Raw genomic sequence first — 21,156 nt, 5'->3', positions numbered from 1 at the left:
GGTGATGGAGGAAAGCGGATGTCATGTTCGGAATCAGGAGGTCATTTTGCATAATAATTAGCAGTAATGGTATCAGGGTTCAAAAAAATTGTTTTTGCCGTCCAGTGTAATTAGAGAAAACTCATTATACCCAACAATGCCATAAATTTCTCAACGTGGTTTCTCACGTCGCGTCGGGTTTTACCGTCAAGGGGAATGATGAATTGCAGTGATTAAAATCAATTAAATACCTCACACACATTTATATATAAATGCATAAAATACATTACTTACGAAGTTATCGAAGCTTAACACTAACAATTTATCTAGAGAAAACTGAATATACCCTACAATGCCTATGATTTCGCAACTTGGTTTCTATATTACCAACGTCACAGTTGAGTGACGAATTGTAGCAATGAAAACCAACTTAAAGCCTCAAACACAATATAAATGGATAAAATATATTGCTTACGACGTAATGATAGCTTCATGTCAACAAAATAACTACAGAAATCAGAGAATACCGAACAATACCAATGCTTGATCAACGTAGCTTGCTGCGGTAAATGCCTAGCCACCTATGATTCCCTCGAAGCTCTACTTTCGAATTCGGCCGATAGTTGGCGTCTCCCTTGTCTGGATTCTCGAATAGACAACGTGGCGACGTACACTGCAGGGCCGTCCTTCCCATCCCCTACCTCTCGCGCCAAGCTTGATTTCCACACCGGCCATGCGGTCGACCGAGCGGTGGCGGTGGCGCGCGGAACTAAAACCAGACTCGAGTCAGCCGGCATAATGTGCTTCGTGGCGAAGTGCCCGACTCGTCGCAGAGCGGGAATATGCCGCAGCGGTAGCGGCAGATGATAGGAACTGCTAGGCTAAGGGCGGGAGTGTAAAATACAATAGGCTGCGGAAGCCAAAGGATCCTTACACAAGAAAACACCGAGATAGATCGTTCTTCGGTGAAGTGACAATCGTGCCGCATGCTCTGTGGGTGTTGAAAGGCGGGTGAATTGTCATCGCGGGGGTCTGGTCTTGAACGAGGTGGGTGATCGCTGCTGAGCACTGTGGAGTGTAAAGGCGCGTGACGGGTATCCGGGTGTCGTGTCGGCCGGCATTATACAGGGGTTGCTCCCGTCTGGCCAAGAGAGCGAAGAGACCGGCTTAGGATGCGATACTGTGGCCCGTCTTGACACATCTGCGCCCGCCCCTTCTGGGACCATCCGACGGAGTGGATCAAGTGAGTGAGTAACCGCCTCCCTTTCCCGTAGAAGGTGGCTATCTTGGGGAAATTTTTCCTAGTTTCCCCCGTTCTTTTTTCCCCTTATCATTCCGACCTTATCTCACCACGCCCGCATGCTGCGGCCTTGGTATTGAATTCCCGTTAAAAAAAATAATCTTAGCCACGTGAAGTTCGTAATGTGAGTTTGAGCATTAGAGGAAGTTCCCCCCCGTAGTTGTAATGGAACTCTCGCCGTGCTACTGTTTAAGGATAATGTTATTGATAGATGTTTGATTGTTTCTTTGAATACCCAGTGTTACTTTTGTACTCATGGGAGAGTGCATGCGTAAATCTATCGTGATGAATCAATAATTAATTGTTTGCATTGATATTATTCCCTACTGAAGGAACAACACATTGTGTATTACTGTTGTAGCAATGCCATTATTAAAATCTTCCTGCAAATGAGAATTAAATCCCCAAACACGTATTGATAGGAAGAGACGAAGTTCCGTTCTGCTATCCCCGCGCTAATAGTAGGTACGTACCACATAATCTAACGCCGAGGCCGCTCATGTAACGGTAATAATTTTTCTATCGGGGTCGGGATGCGATTGGTTGCATTGCTTGTATGCTGAAAACTTTGGGTACACGACCTCGGCAACCTTACTGAAAGGTAGATGTTAAATATGCCGCTCCTTTTCGGATCGCGTTGGCTGAAAATGTTGCCTGCTTGTCGCACTACGCTGTCTTCGATGGCGCCGAATTCGAATCGTGCCTTAGTAGGAGCAGTTTGTTTATTTTTTCAAGCGACTCGCAAAAAAAATTCAATGCCTCTTTCGCCTTCATGGGGACAAGCTGACTCAAAGCACGTGTTTTAATCGGTGAAACCTAAGCATCTTACATAAGCACCATCAGCTATTCCTCCATAGCCGAGTTCAGTCTCTACTCGTTCACGACGCCGTCTATTGATGTAAATTTAATCCATTTTCTATGGTTATTATTACCTCACGCTGACTGTCGGAGACATTAAAAGATATCCATGGTAATAGCAACATCCATTTACAAAATTATTTTGTTATCGTACATTTAGTTCACTTCTTACAACCTTGGACTAATCAAGGCGATGGTTACTACGAATCTGGTTTTAGCCGAAACCCATAATATAGAATCTATATATTCTCAAAGAGAATGTAATTGTTATTAGCTTACCCCGTATAAGTTGTCATAGAACCACGAAAACCGCGGATGACGTGAATTGACAGATCAGCATATGGATAAGAGCTTTTGACGCAGGATTTGTTCGGATGAATAGTAATGTCATGCCGAAAAAAGTGTTTTCACGAAGGAAAATCATTTTTTTTTTAAGCTCCAAAGGGTTTTTAAGCTCCAAAGCTCCATCAGAAATGATTCATGAAATTCTCCCGAGAGAAAAGGAATATTTATCAATTCACTCAGTTTCTAAGGATTGATCATGAACGTCCTCTGCTGTTCCGGCAGGGTACGTTCATGATCAATTCGGCAAAAATTATTTTTGAGGGAAGATAAATTTAGGTACCTTACATATTAAAAGCCCCACTAGTACTATGTCTCGTCGCTATTCAAATATTAAAATTAAATTAACTGCGTTACAGAGAGATACGACTTATGTGTATTGAACTAGATCTGAAAATCATTGCCTGGAAATTTTTCCTGAAATCGCAGATATTTTTCGATATTGTTTTGATTTAGCATTTTCTTCGATATATCCTTTTATATTGATATATCTTCGATATATCCTAAGAATATTCTGAGAATAATATGAGAATCCTTTTGGGGTTTCGGTAACAACTTTTCGGCAAGGCTTAACTGAGTTATTTGTCACTTACGTTTAAAATGAAATCAGACTTGTCTGTATAGCAGAGGTTTCCTCAAACATTTTTTCTCCTCACTTACATCCTGGATTAGATGATAGGGAAACAATGAGTAATCAGTCATTCCTTTGTCGGTTTCTGAACTGACTGACGAATCTATTCATTGGATGGGTTAATCTTAAGCAATGTAAACGGTAGTGGGAAATGGAGGTTTACATGGCCAGGGTCTCATTATTTTGCCGCCAATTGGTAGATGACACCATTGTCTCATCATCATCATAAATCAACAATCCTAAGATTGGTTTGATGAAGCTCTCTATTCCTCTCTCCTATCTGCTAGCCTTTTCATGGCGACGTATTACTTCTCATTTACATACTTTATGACCTGCCTGTGTGTAACTCATTCGGGACCGTCCCGTGCCCTCCTTCCCTTCCACCTGCCCTTCTACGATTGTTTTCATCAGGCCATCATGTCTCAGAATGTGGCCAACTACGTTGTCGCGTCTTCTCCTTAAGGTTTTTAGATGTCTTATATTTTCTCCCACTCTCCTCAGCACTTTCTTCTTTCATACACTCTCATCTTCATCATTCTTAGGTTGCACAACATTTCGAATGCTCCAATCTTGGCTTTCTTTGTAACTGTCTGTGTCCAAGTATCCTTCCATTGAGAAACACGCACCGTAGAGATTAATTTAAATAAAAAATAGAATAAAAAATTATCAGCATAATTTTTATTCCATTTTTATTTAAATTAATTTATAATTCATCTACATCTACATAATACCCTGCGAGCCACCTCTAGGGTGTTTGGCAGGGGGTGATCAATCACCAGCATGCAGCATGCATTTGGACTCCCACATGCACACCACACCGTCCAAAAAACGTCCCGTATAATAACAAAATATACTATTATATGCAAATATAATGCAAATAAAATGCAAAATTCCGTGTTATATATATATTAAAATATGCTTTTTCCCAAAACTGTATAAAATGCATGTAAATATGTAAGTAAGAAATAAATAGAAGCAAAGCAAGTAAGAAATAAGCTTCTTAAATCTGAGAATGAAGCGTTGGTGCTGATTAGGATTATTGTAAATGAGTTCAGACGTGTAGAAGAACCTTTTTGGTGATTTAGGATTGGGACCCATATTTCACTCTTATAGTGATGAAAAACTATTCTTTTTTACTTTTTAGTGTACTTTTTGTGCTATTTTGGAAAAAGCATTTTTTCTTAATCTTTTCGTTTTGTTTTTACTTTCCACTTTTTAATGGTGATTCTTATACTCGATTTTTGTTACTGGCTTATATTTTGGTATTGAATCTGAAAATATTGAATCCCAAAGCGTATTGAGTATCATTTTTACTAATAATTGATTGTGAAATATATAAAAGTTAAATAAAAAAAAACAAAATTTCGAGATGGACTAGGATTGAACTCGTTTCCTCCGACAGCTTTCAGTGTCAAAATTTCTCAAATTAACTGACGTTGTCAATTGAGAAAATTTTTAACTATTTTTCCATGTGGAAATTTAGAGAATTAATGAAAGCACAATCTATCACAATGAAAAATTTCTGATTATTGCACATTTTATTTTCATCAGAAGCAACTATGCGTGAAAAATTTCAAGCCGGTCCGACATCAGGATGTGAGTTACTAATCAATTACAAGATACCATAGATAAAACATACAAAAAGACAGATGAATCGAGTTTTAAATGCGAGTAATTAGCATCCTTACTGGTGGCTACGTGGCGCAAATAATTGATACATGCCCTGAAGATGTCCTGTATTTGTGTATGACAAATAAGAGGTTATTATTGAAAGCATTCCCTCACTTTATGCACGATATCTAATCAAATGGTTGGAAATTAATATATTGAGGATCCTTCATCGGTTCCGTATTTTTAAACCTAGTATTGGGGTCCAGCAGTATTGGGGTCCATCATCATCACAACAATCCTATGATTGGTTTGACGCAGCTCTCCACTCAATTCTCCTATTAGCTAATCTTTTTACACCTATATATTTCATCTCTTTCATAACCTTTTTAAAGTGTTTTATATATTTTGCTTGAGGTCTTCCTATTTTATTTTGTTATTTATTTGCTTTGCTACTTTTTTCTATTTTGCTTCCCTTATCCATGTACTTGTCCCTCGACGATTATCTTCACCAGGCCATCATGTCTCAATGTGTGGCTTTTAAGATTGTTCCGTCGTCGTATCAAGGTTTCATGCGCCTTCCGATTTCTACAAATAATCCTTTTTAAACCCCCAAAAGACCTTGATAAAACCATGGGAATATTGCAAGAATGAAATCGGCTTTGCTATTTATGAGCGGTTAATATTGGAAATGAAATATATATAATATTCTCCTATTATGTTTATTTTCCTTGAAAGTAGTCATACATTTGTTTTGATGGCGTCTGGTATATACCGCATAATTATGAAACTCGCTGTCCAAATGTCATGACCTACTAATTTAATTAGGTATGCAAGTTGCTACCCAATTAAAAAAGGACAGTCGTACAATTTATAAATTTATCAGCCTGTAATTTTATAACCTGTTATCCGCGCGTGTCCCATGTTTCGTCACTATTTTCATCCGTAATCGGGTCTAAGGTTGGTGATCTTCGTCGTTTCATGCAGTACCAATACATGAAGGTCTCAACCTGTCCGTGATGATAAAAGCAATACTTCAAGACCTTAACCTTTTCAGTGCAAAGTCCTCAACCTTTCCCAGAAGGTAAAGTACATACTAGGGGACTGCATTGAGTAGACCCAATTCCATTCCATAGAAGGCTGCTTTCTGTTGCCACTTCTGTCGCATTTTAATAGGCTTTCAAAAATGTCCACAGCACGGTGATGAGTGCAATGCGACCCACTGTTTTTCCAATATTTTTCAGTATAATGATTTTAATTGCGAGGAATAGCATTAGACATTTATGACTTTGATAGATCACATCATCATGTACATAAATTTCGGGTAACACCCCCGATTATACCTAATTTCCCCGAGAAACTCTGATCAATTTGTCCGTCAGTGGCGACTTTTGTAAACCCGTTTACATGCGCGGTGGGTGGCAACACATTTGGAGTCACATTTTAGGATCCTCATTTGTAATATTCGTGGTAAAAGACAAGGCCATATAGCTAATAGTTTTAAACCCTAGCTGAAATATTTGGGAAATACGTCCGTAAGTTCATCACCTCCAAATTTACTCCCCTCAATCATCATACGACCCTTCCCCTTTCAGATGAGTGGTAAGAGTTCTGGAGGACGATGTAGTTGCATTCGAACCGGCTTCACATTGCTGATTGACGATGACTGATAAAGACATGAAGGCCCAACACAGTGAATCTCTTGGGCTTTTGTGTTGTAAGCAGCCTAATTTTGCACTTCCTGTGGCTGCGTGAAGTTGACAGAATGATATTCTTGCCACGTGCCCGTGCGTTTGTAATTTGACTCGTGACCGTCATCCGGCCCAGCATAATTCCATTTAGGCGGCAGTCACCTTGCATAACATCGCGTGGTTCGTGAATAGCGGTTGCTCATAGCCAGCTCCATTCACGCTGACTTGGCCATACACTGCCATCGCAGGGTGCCTTTCGGTTGACATACTATGAACACGTTGTTCGGTAAAATGGTTCCGCTGTTCGAATATATCCGCTGTATTCGAATTCACATTGTCTTCCTCAGGAAGTAATGCATCATCTTCCTCTTAAAGTACGCAAAACAATTTCCTTCCTATGACTTAGCTTGAAAAAAAGAGAAAAAAAATAGTATGTTAGTGCAGATGAAGCAATCCATTTCCACTTCATACAAGTAGTGGCTCCTTAATTTCAACTCTGTTTTGTCATAATTACAGCGGTTTATTTGGAAAAAATCTTGCTTGTGAAAAACGAATATTTTCCTTTGTACGTTAAAATATTAACGTGGAGAGTTAGAGCTTCCAACACAGAGGAATGAAAACATTTATACAGGGTTCAAATAGTATTATTGAGTAATACCTACCTTAGTGAAATGCCTTTTGACTGCGTGTATTACTTCGATAGCCATTCCTCAGTGATAGTCACTGCTCAGTATTTGGAATCACGTTTTAAAGGAGAACGCCTGTAACGTCGAATAACTCTGAAAATATTTTCTTGCGTGTATGTGTAGCAGCATAATCTAAAGCGGAGTTTAGCTAAAAAGCAATCCATTAGCGTTTCTAAGTAACCCCTATTAATGGTAATTTGCAAGTGTCCTCTAGTATTATCTAATATAAATAAATTTTTTGCACGGAATGATTGCACGTTGACCGAATGATTTACTGTAACTTGAAACGCAAAGGCTATTATCCTTTGTGGATGGCAGAATATTGATCCCAAATCACACTCACTTATAAATCTCACTAAGTTTATGTGCGTTCTTCCGGAATGGTGTATTGTCATGACGTAGCTAAAGGAATTAACGTTTGCTATATGTTGATTTCTAGTTAATGTGGAAGAAGAATGCAAAGTCTGAATGCGAAATTACAAATGAAAAATGAAGCCTCGAAAGCCTTCTATTTTCTTTTGACTTCCACCCAAACGTCCACTGAGAGGATAGTTGGATTCCAAATGATTTTTAAGGTTCATTAGTAGGTAATTTATATTTAATTAACGAGAGTGCTCTCTACCACTCTATCATTCTTTGTATTCTTTCATCTCTCATTCGATGATCATGCTTTGTAATCTCCGATGTCAGCACAGTGAAGAATAGTTTTCTTTTCTCAGAGGAAGTCTTTAAAACGCCTTTATGTATTTATGTGCTTTGTGTACATTTTATCTCTTATAGTTTCATTTTGTATGGTGATTAGGTAGATAAAAGTGGAGCTGGCCACTTGATAAGCCGTTTGCACATGAAAATCATTAATACAGGGCCCGAAAACAGTTGCCAATCGCTATTCAAAGCATTGCGAAGAAAACTTCTAATTATTATTTACTCCAGCTGATTTAAATTTAAAACTATTTACTTTAACTTCTATTAGAATCTTGAATTGATTAAGTTTTTTTTGGTATACGGAGGACCAACAGACGACTGAGGTCTTTGGTGTCGTGAGGGTAGAGTGGAAAGGGAAGGGCGGAGAGAACCAGACGTCGCCGTGACCATGCTCTAAACGGAAAGCGCTAAGGGTATCATATGCACGGATCAACGTTCCATCCGAACGCTCGAGTACTTGTCCTGTACTTGAAATGCCTTCCACAAGCAATCAATTAGCAATCCAGTATTCTCGGGAATGTCTCTGCCACCGCTGGGATTTGAACCCGGACTGACTGTTTGGGAAGCCTATACTCTAACCACCATACTAATCCGATATGGCGTTTATTCTCGATAAGGAATATACATTTTTTTCTCCAGCGTTTTAACGGAATTATTTATTACGACTTGCAGGTAAAATATTATTGGTATAAGTATAGTTCCATTATTGATGGCGTTGCATCCGTCCCCAAATCACTCATACAATCGGCCAATCACATAGAGAAAATATTATTTTGAGTTCCCAAACGCTTCTCTCTGTGTTTAATTATCACACCCTTGCGCTTTACTAACTTGGTCAGGCTTTCATCTACCGATGAAAGTGATATTAACATTTTTAGTTGCATTTCAGGATTAAGACTTAGGTCTTGTACGTTTGTTAAGAGTATACTGTCTGCTTTTTTTTCATTGCTTTCTCCGTTATTGAGTTTTGACGTCTTACCTTGTTGTGGAATTGATCTTTAACTTTGACCATACGAAACTTCAAATCTTGGTCGAGAGAAATAGTATCCAGTGGATAGATCTTCGCAATTAGCGTGGAAAACTTAACGCTTAGGTAACAGTTGGTGTATAGTCTCTGGGAAAGTCTTCATTTCAATATTTTACTAAGGTTTTCCCAGAAAAGACGTGGACTTTAGTTCTGTAGAGTATAATCAAGGCCTAATGCCATCTATCTGCTCTATAAGAACATATCCATTGGATTCAATACCATATTTAGATAACCTAAAATAGGTTAAATATTTCACTTCATTAAAATTTTAACCGTTAGAATTACAAATTTCGTTATTCTATAACGGAATTCTTTTCAATTGCTTCTATCAGCCTGTCCTACGAATCTGTGTAGCTTGATTGGTTGGTCGCTAAATCCTTGGAAGTGATTAATACCATAGGATTAAATTTCCTACACTCGAAATAGATATTTTGTGAAGCGTGTCCATCAAGTTCTGTATGAAGACCATCAAGGTTGTTCTCGTAAGTATCTCCTTGAGTGTGTTTACTGAAATATCTGAGTCAAAAGATGTTGATTTGTGGCTTCTATTATATTCGATCTGATCTACCGGCGTAAGTGACCCCCTTTTTCTGTCCTTGAGCGTTCAAAAATTAAGTGTGAGAGAACTCACTTCCGTAGACGAAAGAGGATGATTTGGAAATGCGATATGGAAATCGGGTCGACAAATAAAAATAACAGCACGAGTGACGACCACTCTAGTTATCACAGTCAAATAATACGAAAAGAATGAGGCAGGATTATTAGGTATGTAATTATTAATTAGCACGAGTGATCTCTAGCACTCAATCATAGCTTTATTATCTCCGATGTCAGTATAGTGAAGAATCGTTTTTATTCTCGGATGTGGTCTTTCAAATTCCCTTTCGTAATAATATGCTTTGAGCACGTTTCATCTCTCACAGTTTCATCTTGTATGGTGATTAGATAGATGAAAGTGGAGCTGACTACTTTGTAAGCCATTTTCATCCGATAAATCATTAAATTCAAGGCTGGAAAACAGTGGCCAATCGCCGGACAGACTGCGAATCATTGCAAATTTCTAATTATTATTGCCTCTAACTGCCTGAAACCCGAAATATATTACTTTCATTTTATTAGAACCTTGAGTTGATGGTATTTTTTATATTATACGGAGGAACTACGGACAGTTGATGTCATTGGCGTCCTGAGTGCAGAGTAGGGCGAGCAGGGAGTTTTTTACATCCTTTTAATTCGCTATACGATCGAATCTGTTTTTGCGTGAGGTTTTTAAAAAAAACTCTTTTAAGAATCGCCGTATAGGGGGCCTCGCACACATTTGAACGAGCAAGCAGCTATAGATTGAGACCGACGGTAAAGGAGAATTCACACAGCATGTGTCCATACCTTAGGAGAACCCAAATGAAGCATGCTTCAGTAGCATTCTTTTGGTGGGGGAATATGAGTGTAAAGGCCGTTTTACACGGGGCACGTACTTGCACAATCTGACGTGTGTACGAAAGTGCAGTCAAAATTGCGTCGTGTAAAGCACTATGTTAATAAGCATCCTGGCCTCTGCCTCACTTGCCTTCCAATTGGCTATCGTGAAAGCCTCAGAGTGCGAGCGAGGCTTATGAATGGGAAGTTCATGTTATGGTCAGGGGTTTACCTACGAGCCGTATTGTATTAATTCTACAATTTCAGCATAAAATGCCAGTAATGTTAGTTACTGAATCAGCGCTTCGCTTGCTTCTTCCGAGTGCGCGTCACTGCTGTTGACCATGAGACTCCACTACGCCGATGCTCGCGTGCCAAGTTTCAACGCTCACATTTACGGCGAAGAGTCACATAAATCGTTGATACTAGCTAAAAATTGTAGCTGAATTCTTTATTAATTTATTTACTCTATTGTACTTTCTAGTAATTATCATATATATTCGCGTCAATCGACGTCAATTTTTTTTATAAGTGAACATATATGTGAACTTTTATTTTAAAATGGTTCTTATTCAATAATTCATTCATTAATTATTACTAATACATTGATATCTAGTTTTTCTGACTTTTCTAAAAGAGTGTTTCAACAAATTCGAAAAAATGATTTTTTTCCCTCCTTTTCCCGAATCCGGAATCATTGTGAGCCGCCGCGTTGCGTTCCGCAAAAATTACCTCTGGACTTGAATTCTAGTCGGTGCATAGACCTAGCCCTAGCACCACCTACAAGAGAGTTATTAAATACTCTAAGGGCTGGACTATAGTTCTATAGAGTAAGCATAATGAAACCACAAATCCTGTATGATTCTAGTGGCAATGGACATTCATTTACTGTCTCCCTTTGTGTGTTTTTCGTAACGGTCTATCATTACCAGTTTGGTTAGTGGACTTATTTTGACGAAGTTAATCATCAAATTGAACGTTATCTTTCACGGTTATTTCAACTGCTACCCAGAGGGCAGCCTTTGAAGCATTTGGTGGTATTACGATACATTCGTTGAATGGTTGTCTTCACAGAACTGACTGATGACCCGTCATTCTTGTTAATGTGGATACGTCTAAAGCAATCATTCACGATCCTCTGCAATTTTTATCATGTCTCTGGTCTTTACTTCTTCGTTTCTAAATACAGCGTCTGATTGACCTTTCGGGGTCACAGTGTCTTTCATAAAGTTCTTTCCCGGAAGATATACGTCATTATAGATATTTGTGTTTGTTTACCCAACCTCTGAATGATATCGGCACACTAATGGGCAATATTTTGTTTGATGCAATGGTCTCCAATGCCGTTGAACGGACTCGTTGTCTCATGAAACTCTTATGATCGTGCCTCTACAATTGAGTTTAACACTAAAAAGACAAGACCCGTCGTGTTGACGGGAAACTTCCACTTACTTATTTTTATGTCGTCTTCATTTTTTCTGACTTTTATTTTTGTGATACGTATTCTGTCGAAAAATATAATTTAGTTTTTTCCTCATAGAAATGGAATTGTACCATTTGTCCACTTTAAACGGCCATCACCCCTCAAAATGACAGGATAAGCATTTCTCTTTTAATTGTAACGCATGTTTTATTCAGGAAATCACTACACTATATTACGTATGAATATTTTCATGTTATAGTTTCATAACGTGTATGCATTTAAAATTCCTAATTGCAGTAAGAATGGTAATAAGCAGCATATCTGCCATACCTAGTGACTTGTGGTAAGCCAGGGCAGGAGAAGCAGGATCGACGTGACCGCTGTTCATTTAAATTTTTTAATTGTAAAATTATTTGTAAAAAATTACTCGGTTGTTATGATATAAATTTAAAGGTTATATTTAATGAAATTACCAATTAATTTTAACCTAAACTGAGAAATATTTAAAATAATGAACACCCGTTAAAACTACGGGTAAAGGTCCTTCTTGGTAATCCTACGACCCCGGTCCTTCTGGTGATAAGACGACGCATCACTCCCTCTCGTCCGACCCTTTTTTAGTAATGTTAAGCTCATTTTTCTTTTATTTTGTCATCTTTAAATTGTCATTAGGCATAGAATAGAATTTTTTATGTATTTAGCTGTATGTAAAGCATAAAAAAATTAGCTGAGAAAATGCTGAGGTGTAATTCGGTTTTGAGATACAGCCAAATGATAATATGAAGTTATTAAGAAATGAATATACTCTTCACATTTCAAGGCTAAAACATAAAATCAAAGTAAGTTAACGCAACAAATAATGACTTCTCCGTTCTTCCCGTTTTAAATAGAAGAATATATGAAATTACGCAGGTAAAATTACTGGAATCGCAAAAACGTCATTTATGGGAGGTGAAACTCTTGTGTATCCGTATTTACGTCTTTAAAAAAATACTGAGGGAAATTTCGAATTCGAATTAACACCGAATTTTGATATGAATCTAATGTATATACTCTGAAAATTTCAAGATTATAGCAGGATTTATAAACGAGGAATATACGTCAGTCATATCTTGAAACATTCAATCGAACTAATGAATCATCGAGGGACAATAGATGGCAAAAATGGGAAAGGAAGACCGCGGATAAAATATGTGGCACCGGTAAAGAAGGATGTGAAAGAGAAGAGATGCGTAAGCGTGAAAAGATTAGCTGACCGCAGAATCGAGTGGAGAGGTTATTCAAACCAATCTTATAATTGTTGACCACTGATGATGATGATGAAAGTAACGTCGCGAATAATGACTCCCTCTTCAAATCGAACTTCAAGTGGTTGACCTTGGTACTTCGTAACACGTTTGTATTTACTCGCGAGCAGCGGATTCCTCTCTGATATTTTCCTGGTTTTCCCTGCGTATTTCCCGTTGTGTACCCAGCCTATTATCACGGAATAATGCGTGCAAAGTTTATTTCCCGAGGTATTTGCATCAATTGAATCTCAAGATTCTAGCTTCGAAGAGGCGAATGAACCAGACGACGCGACGTTTAAAAAAAAATATCCCATCGATTTTCTTCCGAAGTCTGAATGTCATGCTTGTCGCTCCATCTATTTTTAAACGGGCAGTAGTTTACGGGGAATAGACTCCCGAGATCTGGATCGTCCCGTTCGTTTTATGTGGCTCATTTGAGGGAGTCGTTTTCACTTCTTGGGGACGTACTCACACCGTTTTTTTATGTGATTGAAAATAAGATAGATGATGATTTGTTTTATCCGTGAAATCTGTGGCAATATAACTTTCTCGCTCACTACAGAACTACTTCCAGTATCCCACGTGCAAAGCCTACCTATCTGCTTTATCAATGAAAATACAGTGCCAAATGTGAATAATCAATTTGAAATATCATCGTTCATACATACTTTTAATATTACAAAAATGTATTCAGGGCACGAAATGCATTTAGTCGTCATGAAACCATTTTGAGTGGCATCATCGTTGCAATTCAGAAGTTGACATCATATGATTCAAATGCACCTAATAGGGTGGTTTCCTATTATTTTTTTATTGCCTAAATCGAAAGATTATTACTCCTGGAGTACGTATTTCACGCTTTTAGATTTTTAAATGACGATATCTATTTTTCGCGATTAAATGAAAAGTAAAAATTTTCAAGCGCGCGAAAACGCGACGCGTAAGTATGAATGCCGGGAAATCTCTCCGCGTGACGTATTTCTGGTTCCCGTTGCCGCCCTGCGAGGTGACCTTGAGGCGAGACTTAGCGCTGATACGACGCAGGCTTCTAGCGGGTAGCCTAGTACCCTGCTGGCTGGTAGCGCTTGGCTTAAATAAGGATTATTAATAACTTATCAAACGAGGAAAACTTTCCGACCTTAGCCAGTTTTAATAAGTGATTGTTAAGACATGTTTCCCTGAGCTCTGCGCCTCATGCATGCATTGGTAACCTCAGACGATGTATAACTCCTATCTTATCGTATAGAAACCAGGTCCCTGTGATGTCACGTGGAGTGGCATCGCATGGGCGCCAATCTGGCCCTTTTCAAATAAGGATAAAAATGGACCATTGCCATTCGTCTAACGCGGTATTTCTAAAACAAAATAATTTGTATATTATGAATACACAAATGGTGGGTAACGAATCGCAATCAATGCCTTTCGTTTTCTTTGATGAAGGAAACCACCCTATTATAGTTCTTGCAAGTAAAGGAATTTTGATTGCTGCATGAAAACCGTTATCATTATATCACTGTTTTAAATCAAAACTGCTAAATCAAAACTAAATGGGTGTATCATTTTATGTACCCTTTTACTAATTGTGGTGACAAATTAATAAATGGATTAATTTTCTTTTTCCATTCCAAAATATAGGGCTAATATATGTAACATAATCACAAGTCAACAATCGTAAGATTGGCATGAAGCAGCTCTCCACGTATTTTGCTATCAGCTAAACTTTTAACTCTTGTATAATTCTTCTGCTTAACTTTTCTTTGCTGTATATTTTTTCGGGGTCTTCCTTTTTCGTTTTGCTATCCATATCCGTATGAGAGCATTCGTTACTACTACTCCAGTAAAGCCAGGGGATCAATTTGTGCTATTAGGCTATCCCATCTCAACTTAAATATGCATGAATAAAATGCACTTTACGTACTTTCGCGTCGAGGTGTCACCAACCTCCATTAAGGTATCTATTCGTGTTATTTATGTTTACGTTTCAAGTGATCATAATCACCTGGCGTCTACTTGAGTCATTATCCCATAATTGTACAAAACTATGTCCATGGACTGCCATAGAAAACGAAAACTGTTAAATCAAAACTAAATTGGCGTATTATTTTATGTACCCTTTTTACTAATTGTAGTGACAGATTAATTAAGGAAAAAAATATGTTCCCCAAATTTAATGTCCACAGACTCGTCATGTCCGTGGACATGACATAGCTATGCTAACGGACATGATGATGCACTATGGCTAGTTTCAAAATGTCCAATGACAAATTAAACCAACTTTTTTCTTTTGAGTAAGCACAATATTCCTCTTCTGCTGTGTCCGTGGACATATACATTTTACATCATGTCCGAAGACAGCAGAAAAGTAAAAATTAGCAAAAAAAACAGTGTAAATATTTCAAACGATCTCTGCCACCTACGTCATTAGATTGTATAAAGACATTAGTTGATTGACGAACTGTAACTACGCAATTTTGATTCTTATGTAAACAATTTTTTTTTAATTTTCCCCTGGAAGATATACGTTTTTTGGAGATTGAACCGCTTGGATCTGACCCTAATAACTATTTGCCAGTGTTGTTTTAATTTTTTCTGTAATAAGAATACCGCAGAGGATTATTATGGCATACTCGCAATTGAACACCAGTGATTTCACCGTTGCTATAGGAAAGTTGATTAAATCGCTTCCTTTCTGCGGCGCTTGGTGCGAATTTTGTGGCAAGTATAAAACGATTTTTTTTGCATCGCACGTGCATGGAGAGGGGATGTTTTCTGAGAGCCGTGGGAAGCCAAAGCAGTCGCTTCTTTCGCAAATGCACGCGTTCTTGGTGATCCCCTGTTGTTTTGGTGAAGTGGTGGTATCAGCTCAGCTAATATTGGAGGCCATGCACTTGAGAGCATTTTGCAATTTTAGCGCCGCTCTGCATCGATGTCTCGTCGCGGCGGTCAAGACCATAGTATTCTCTGGCGCCAGGAAATGTCTTCTCCGTTTGATATGCCTCGTTCTCTTTAATATCCGTAGAACAAATGAAACTAAACCAATTTTAATCTCACATTTCTGTGCTTTGGATGCTGAGATACTGAAAACGTATTATTAGTTAAATCTGGCGTCTAGTTTGATCTGACACTACTGGCTACATCTTGCCTTGATGCATCTCTCTACTTTATTCTCTTTTCTGTTAATCTTTTAACACCTGCAAAATTACTTCTGTTATATGTTCTTCTTTACATGTTAATTATTTATTGATAAAAAATTATCAATTGAGATTTGCCGTTTTAAACAAAAAAAAATTGTCACCCAGTACTCAAAATTTTGATCTTGAAAGGATGAAGTCAGTTTTTAGTTTATTGTTCCTTAAAATTTCATTTTATTTTTCTCTTACATTTTTATTTCAAGTCCTTCATCGGCAAAATTTATTTTAGAGGGATTAAATACGTTAAAGTATTACGCTTAAGACTGCGTGTTGCTAAAATTTCAGGGGTTTTGAAGCCATACCCGCTTGACTCCGATTTCCCAGCATTGCTTTTAAAATTTATTTCTTGTTTGTATTTTGTCTTCTAATTGAATTGATTTCTATTCTTATTATTTATATTTAATAAATTTAACATAATATATTTGCATATTCGAAAACATTTTGCGTGCAAAATAAAGAAGAAAAATGGTATCATGCTTATCTATGTTAGCGATATTTAGAGTTTTGGAAATGATCGAGGTCAGATTCTTCAGAAATGTCAAGAAGTGCCAAGTGTCAACAATGAAATGTATGTTAACATAATCAAGGATGAAAGTTTTCTAGCTTAAGAGAATCATCCATTTTTCGCGAAGTTAAAGATATATTTGATATAATTTATATCAGTATTTCCTTTCGAATGTTTTAACGAACTCATTACGATAGGGAGCCAAAAGTCCGAGCCAATAGAACCTCTTGGCGGAGAGCATCCGGAAGCATGTTGCAATGCCAGTTTTAACCCCCACGCTTTGTTTATTTCTAAGATTGGCGTCAAGTGCGCTGTGGGTGATTAGGATCAGGGTTTCTCAAGGCCGGGATGTGAGTGTTAAGTGATCACTCGAAGCAGGAGATTAGCGTCCTTGAAAGCTTAGCATTGTGGATGAGAGTATAGGAATCGCAATTAAGCAGTGGCCATTTTACACTCATCATCGTCAATCAATAAAATTGAGTGGTTTAAATTATGGGAAATTTTTTTTTCAATCCCATTTTTATCGTGAGATAGTACATAGTTTAAGTTTACTCAAAGCCAGAATAACCTTAAGATCGAACACTGTAAGTATAAAATACACTGACGACAATGAAAGTACTAGACGAAATTATGCATGCGTTACTCGGTGAGGACTCAATTATCTTCGGCATTGAATTTATCAATCATTCATTCTCTATGAAAAGGAGTATCTAGTGGTTTAGAAATGGTTAATGCCATCAATTTACTTAGCGTACCGCTGTATGGCTCATGGACAACCATGTGTAATAAAGAATCGGAAAAGATGAAAATAAGGATTTAACACTGAAATAGATGCCGGTAATTCAATTTTTTGTGCTCACTCCACTTCATGAAGGTATATCGGAATTATTTAATGGTACCTGGGAAAAAAATGGTATCATGCTTATCTATGTTAGCGATATTTAGAGTTTTTGAAACGATCGAGGTCAGATTCTTCAGAAGTGTAACGCAGAGAATATTTTTTGGTAAAGTAGGTACGAGAACATACGCTATATGTGCTTGATTGGAATCTATTTTTTTCAAGTATGGAGTTCTCTCAATTATTTTATGTAATAATTATTATTATAAAACGTGCACCCGGAATAATTTTATTTTTGATTTTATTGGTTCCTCGCAGTTAGCATTTCTTTATTTCGTGTCTATTAGTAGGAACAGTTCGAGGCATACCTACTTAATTTTGGCGTGGGCCTTATGTATACGTGTGCGCTTTGGAAAAGCTTTGAAATTCATCATCTCTCACTGCATCTAGAGTTTTCAACATTTTTTAGGTTAAGGGCAAGGTTTAACCTTGGACAAATGATTTTCGGGTGATATCAATTGAGCGAATCAGGTTAAGTGCGTTTCAAAAATTTGTGATTTCCCATGTAATTGAGATATCGGGAAAGAGAACAAGGTTTAACAGGTTGATTCTTTGCTCTAATCACGGCTCATATCAATATCGCAATTGAATTTGTGTCTGCAGTTAAATTTAATAAGTGGAAAAAATCAATGGTAAGTAAATCTGGGACAGGAGCATCCGCGAAAGAGAAAAAAACATATCATGAAAGGTAGAAGAGTTTGGGGAATCAATTGAGCCGATCATCGAAATATTTAAGCCTCAATGAAACAATGGAATCAAAAATGTATTCAAAGATAAAATAAGTCGACGTTGAGATATGACTACTGCGAAAATTTTGGTGCTCCCTATTGTATAAATTTGAAAAAAATCACTTCTTGCCTGTGGCTGTAATGGGAATATGGTTGAAATTCGTAGAAAATCATGGTTTGCCTTCCTAACTCACAATCAGAATCAAGCCTGTAGACATGACTGAGGATTATATGGGTAGTTATCTTAATTCCATTATTAATGACTTTAAAAAACGGAGCGAGTACTAATTCATTTTTTGAAACTTTTTGAAAATTTGCAATAGTTTTTTAGGTATTTCAAATCGAATACGTAAATATTAGAATTACTGATGCAAGTATGAACAGATTGTGAAAAATGGCTCCAATTGTAAGCCGTAGATATGTGCGAATATCGAACCGATATCGCAAAAATGGAACTGTTCCTAGCCCCGTTGTTGAATTTAGGACTAAATCTAAGTTTTACTTTCTAAAAGTTCTACTCGGAAGAAAAAATATACTAAACTATGATTAACTGCGTACCGATCGACAATAACTGGCTTAGCTGACGAAGCCATAGTGATCGAATCTCTGTCAAATAGGAGAAAAATGGAAGAAAAACGAGTAAGCATGGTTTACTAACGTAACCAATAAATTGAGAATTTTAATGGGGATGAGAGAATAAATTAAATGCTCTCCTTTGGATAGAGTTTGAATTAGCGGAAAAATTAGCGTGAAATTTTGAATCTCGAAGTGACATTGTCATTTTTTCGTACGCTTTTAATCCGTATTTTGTAAACTCAGACCGTGAAACGAGGAAGAAGGTATCTTGTCTTGAAAAATAAAGCATTGATATTATGTGAAATGGAGAAGTAAACTCCGTAGAAGATATCGAAACAACTCTATTGCTATACGGTGTGTGACGCAGTTTGCCGATATCTCTTCAAAAGAGTAATAGATGAGCATTCAGCACGCTTTCATGTTTTCACAACGCCACAGAGCTATTAAGCTAATTTTTCATCGAGTCACTGCATGAAATAAGCGACTTAGTTGGCAGTCACGCGTACGGGTGCGAATTTATACGTTTTATATATACGTATTTTATAATTTTTATGTAAATATGTTTTTCTCGCTAAGGTTCAATTTCGCCATGACAAATGCTTGATTTAACTCTTTGCCAATGTAATCCATGAACAGGTCTTCAGTAGGTGAGGCAGGTAGTCGCGAATAAGGATAACTTTTACTTTCAGTAGCCTTCCCTGTCGCTCACTATTTACTCGCCAATATAAGGACGCCGGTCGCGTGCAGTTTAAACTCGGGCTTCCTTCTGCCTGACCCATTTCTTCTGATGAAGATCTCTCCCATCCCTCTCTCGTATCGCTTGGTTGGCTGTCCCCGCCCCTACCCCTCCCTCTCCCTCGCGACCAGCCATCCCTCTGCATTGACCTACTGCGGAAGCGATCTCGCCGCGTGTGTCTGGCAGATGGGAGGGCCGGTCGTTCACCACTGCGGCGAATGCTTTCGTGTCGGCGCATTCGCAGATGCTCACTGCTTCTCTACGAGAGGCGCGATATTCAATCCGAGCATCTCCCGAATCATAATGGAGACGTTTCTCGCTGACGTTTCCGCTGTTATGAAGACTTGCGATTGATAACCCTTGACTGCACATTTATCGCGCACTTTAAAGGTGTTAAATGCCACCATTATTTCAAAACGCTTTTAATTTACGCCACTTTTCAGTGTCAAAACAAAAAAAACGCGAATCCGAGGGCAAAAACAACACAGCTGATATAAACGCAAACAGCATTTATGGAACGGTACGCAACGTCAGTTGAAACCTGCTCGCTTTCTGTTCCCATCGTGTTCCTTGTTTAAAACTTTTTTATAAATTTCAGACCATATTGAACCAACTCTAGTCTTCATTTATATTCATCTCTAATTTATAAAAAAAACTAGCTCTGATAAAATACTAATTTTAAGAGACGATTTTCCCACTTTATAAGCAGGAAAATTCTGATAAAACTATGTATACACCCTGTAAATATAGACGATAGATTCAATTTTAAGCAAGAGCAAATTCGCGTGAAAACACTGGCTGAGCGGGAATAATTTATTCTCTCCATGCGACGCTGTACTAGTTGACAAGTGGCAAAAAAAACTACACGGGTATATTTTACTTCAGTATTTAAAATTATCAAAGTTGAGATTGAGACAGAAAAAACTACTTCTGATAGTATGTGCAGGATAAGCTGCAAACAAACTACAGAAAAATTTTTACTTAATTATTTTCTCAGATTAAAAATGTTCAAATTTGAGATTGAGGAAAATAAGTACAGGGGTTCCATTACATATTGCATAGTAATCTCAAGATTATAGTTAAACTTTAAATCAAGTAATGCGTTATAAAAAAGGGCTACTATGACCGGAAAAGTGAATGATGGATGAATGTAACTTTTTCCGGAGTACCGGGTTCTTTAACTGACATACTGGTATTGCGAGTAGATCACTCCAAACTAAGTCTGACGCAAACGATACCCCGGAAATAAGCATGGCATTTTAAAATGTTAGAGCTTTTTGCATGAATTTAATGCTTATGAAAAGCGTCTGAATTTTTTAATAAAATTTGGCAAATGAACCCCATCGTTATTCGTTATGTTCTTATTATTTTCTATGGCAATGATCGATCTGAGAACGGAGCGTTTGTTTAGGCTGTTACCATGTATTTCTTATCACTGAAGCATGATTTTTGTAGTGAAAGACAACTACAACTTTTAAGTTTTTAGCTCCACAGTGGGTTCTCAGAGTTCAGTAATGCTGAAATTACGCTTTGAAAATAGTTACGTGTTGGAAACCGCGCCCTGCCA

The 21,156-nt window shown here is 37.7% G+C and overlaps 1 protein-coding gene across 2 annotated transcripts in view; it reads left to right on the top strand.

Annotated features, from left to right (window-relative positions):
- The first annotated feature begins 754 nt into the window (after nt 1–754).
- Nucleotides 755–21,156, top strand: part of LOC124154193 (facilitated trehalose transporter Tret1-like) — a 36,815-nt gene continuing 16,413 nt past the window's right edge. The window contains exon 1 of one of the 2 annotated variants that reach the window (XM_046527760.1): nt 755–1,222. The gene's annotated coding sequence lies outside the window, so the exon portion shown is untranslated. Of the gene's footprint in view, nt 1,227–21,156 lie in introns of both variants that reach the window. The other variant, XM_046527759.1, reaches the window with a different exon arrangement.

This window comes from Ischnura elegans, chromosome 2, assembly GCF_921293095.1.
Source record: "Ischnura elegans chromosome 2, ioIscEleg1.1, whole genome shotgun sequence".
NCBI lineage: Eukaryota > Metazoa > Arthropoda > Insecta > Odonata > Coenagrionidae > Ischnura > Ischnura elegans.
Note: the sequence above shows the minus strand (reverse complement) of the source record. Positions and strands in the feature narration are given on the sequence as shown.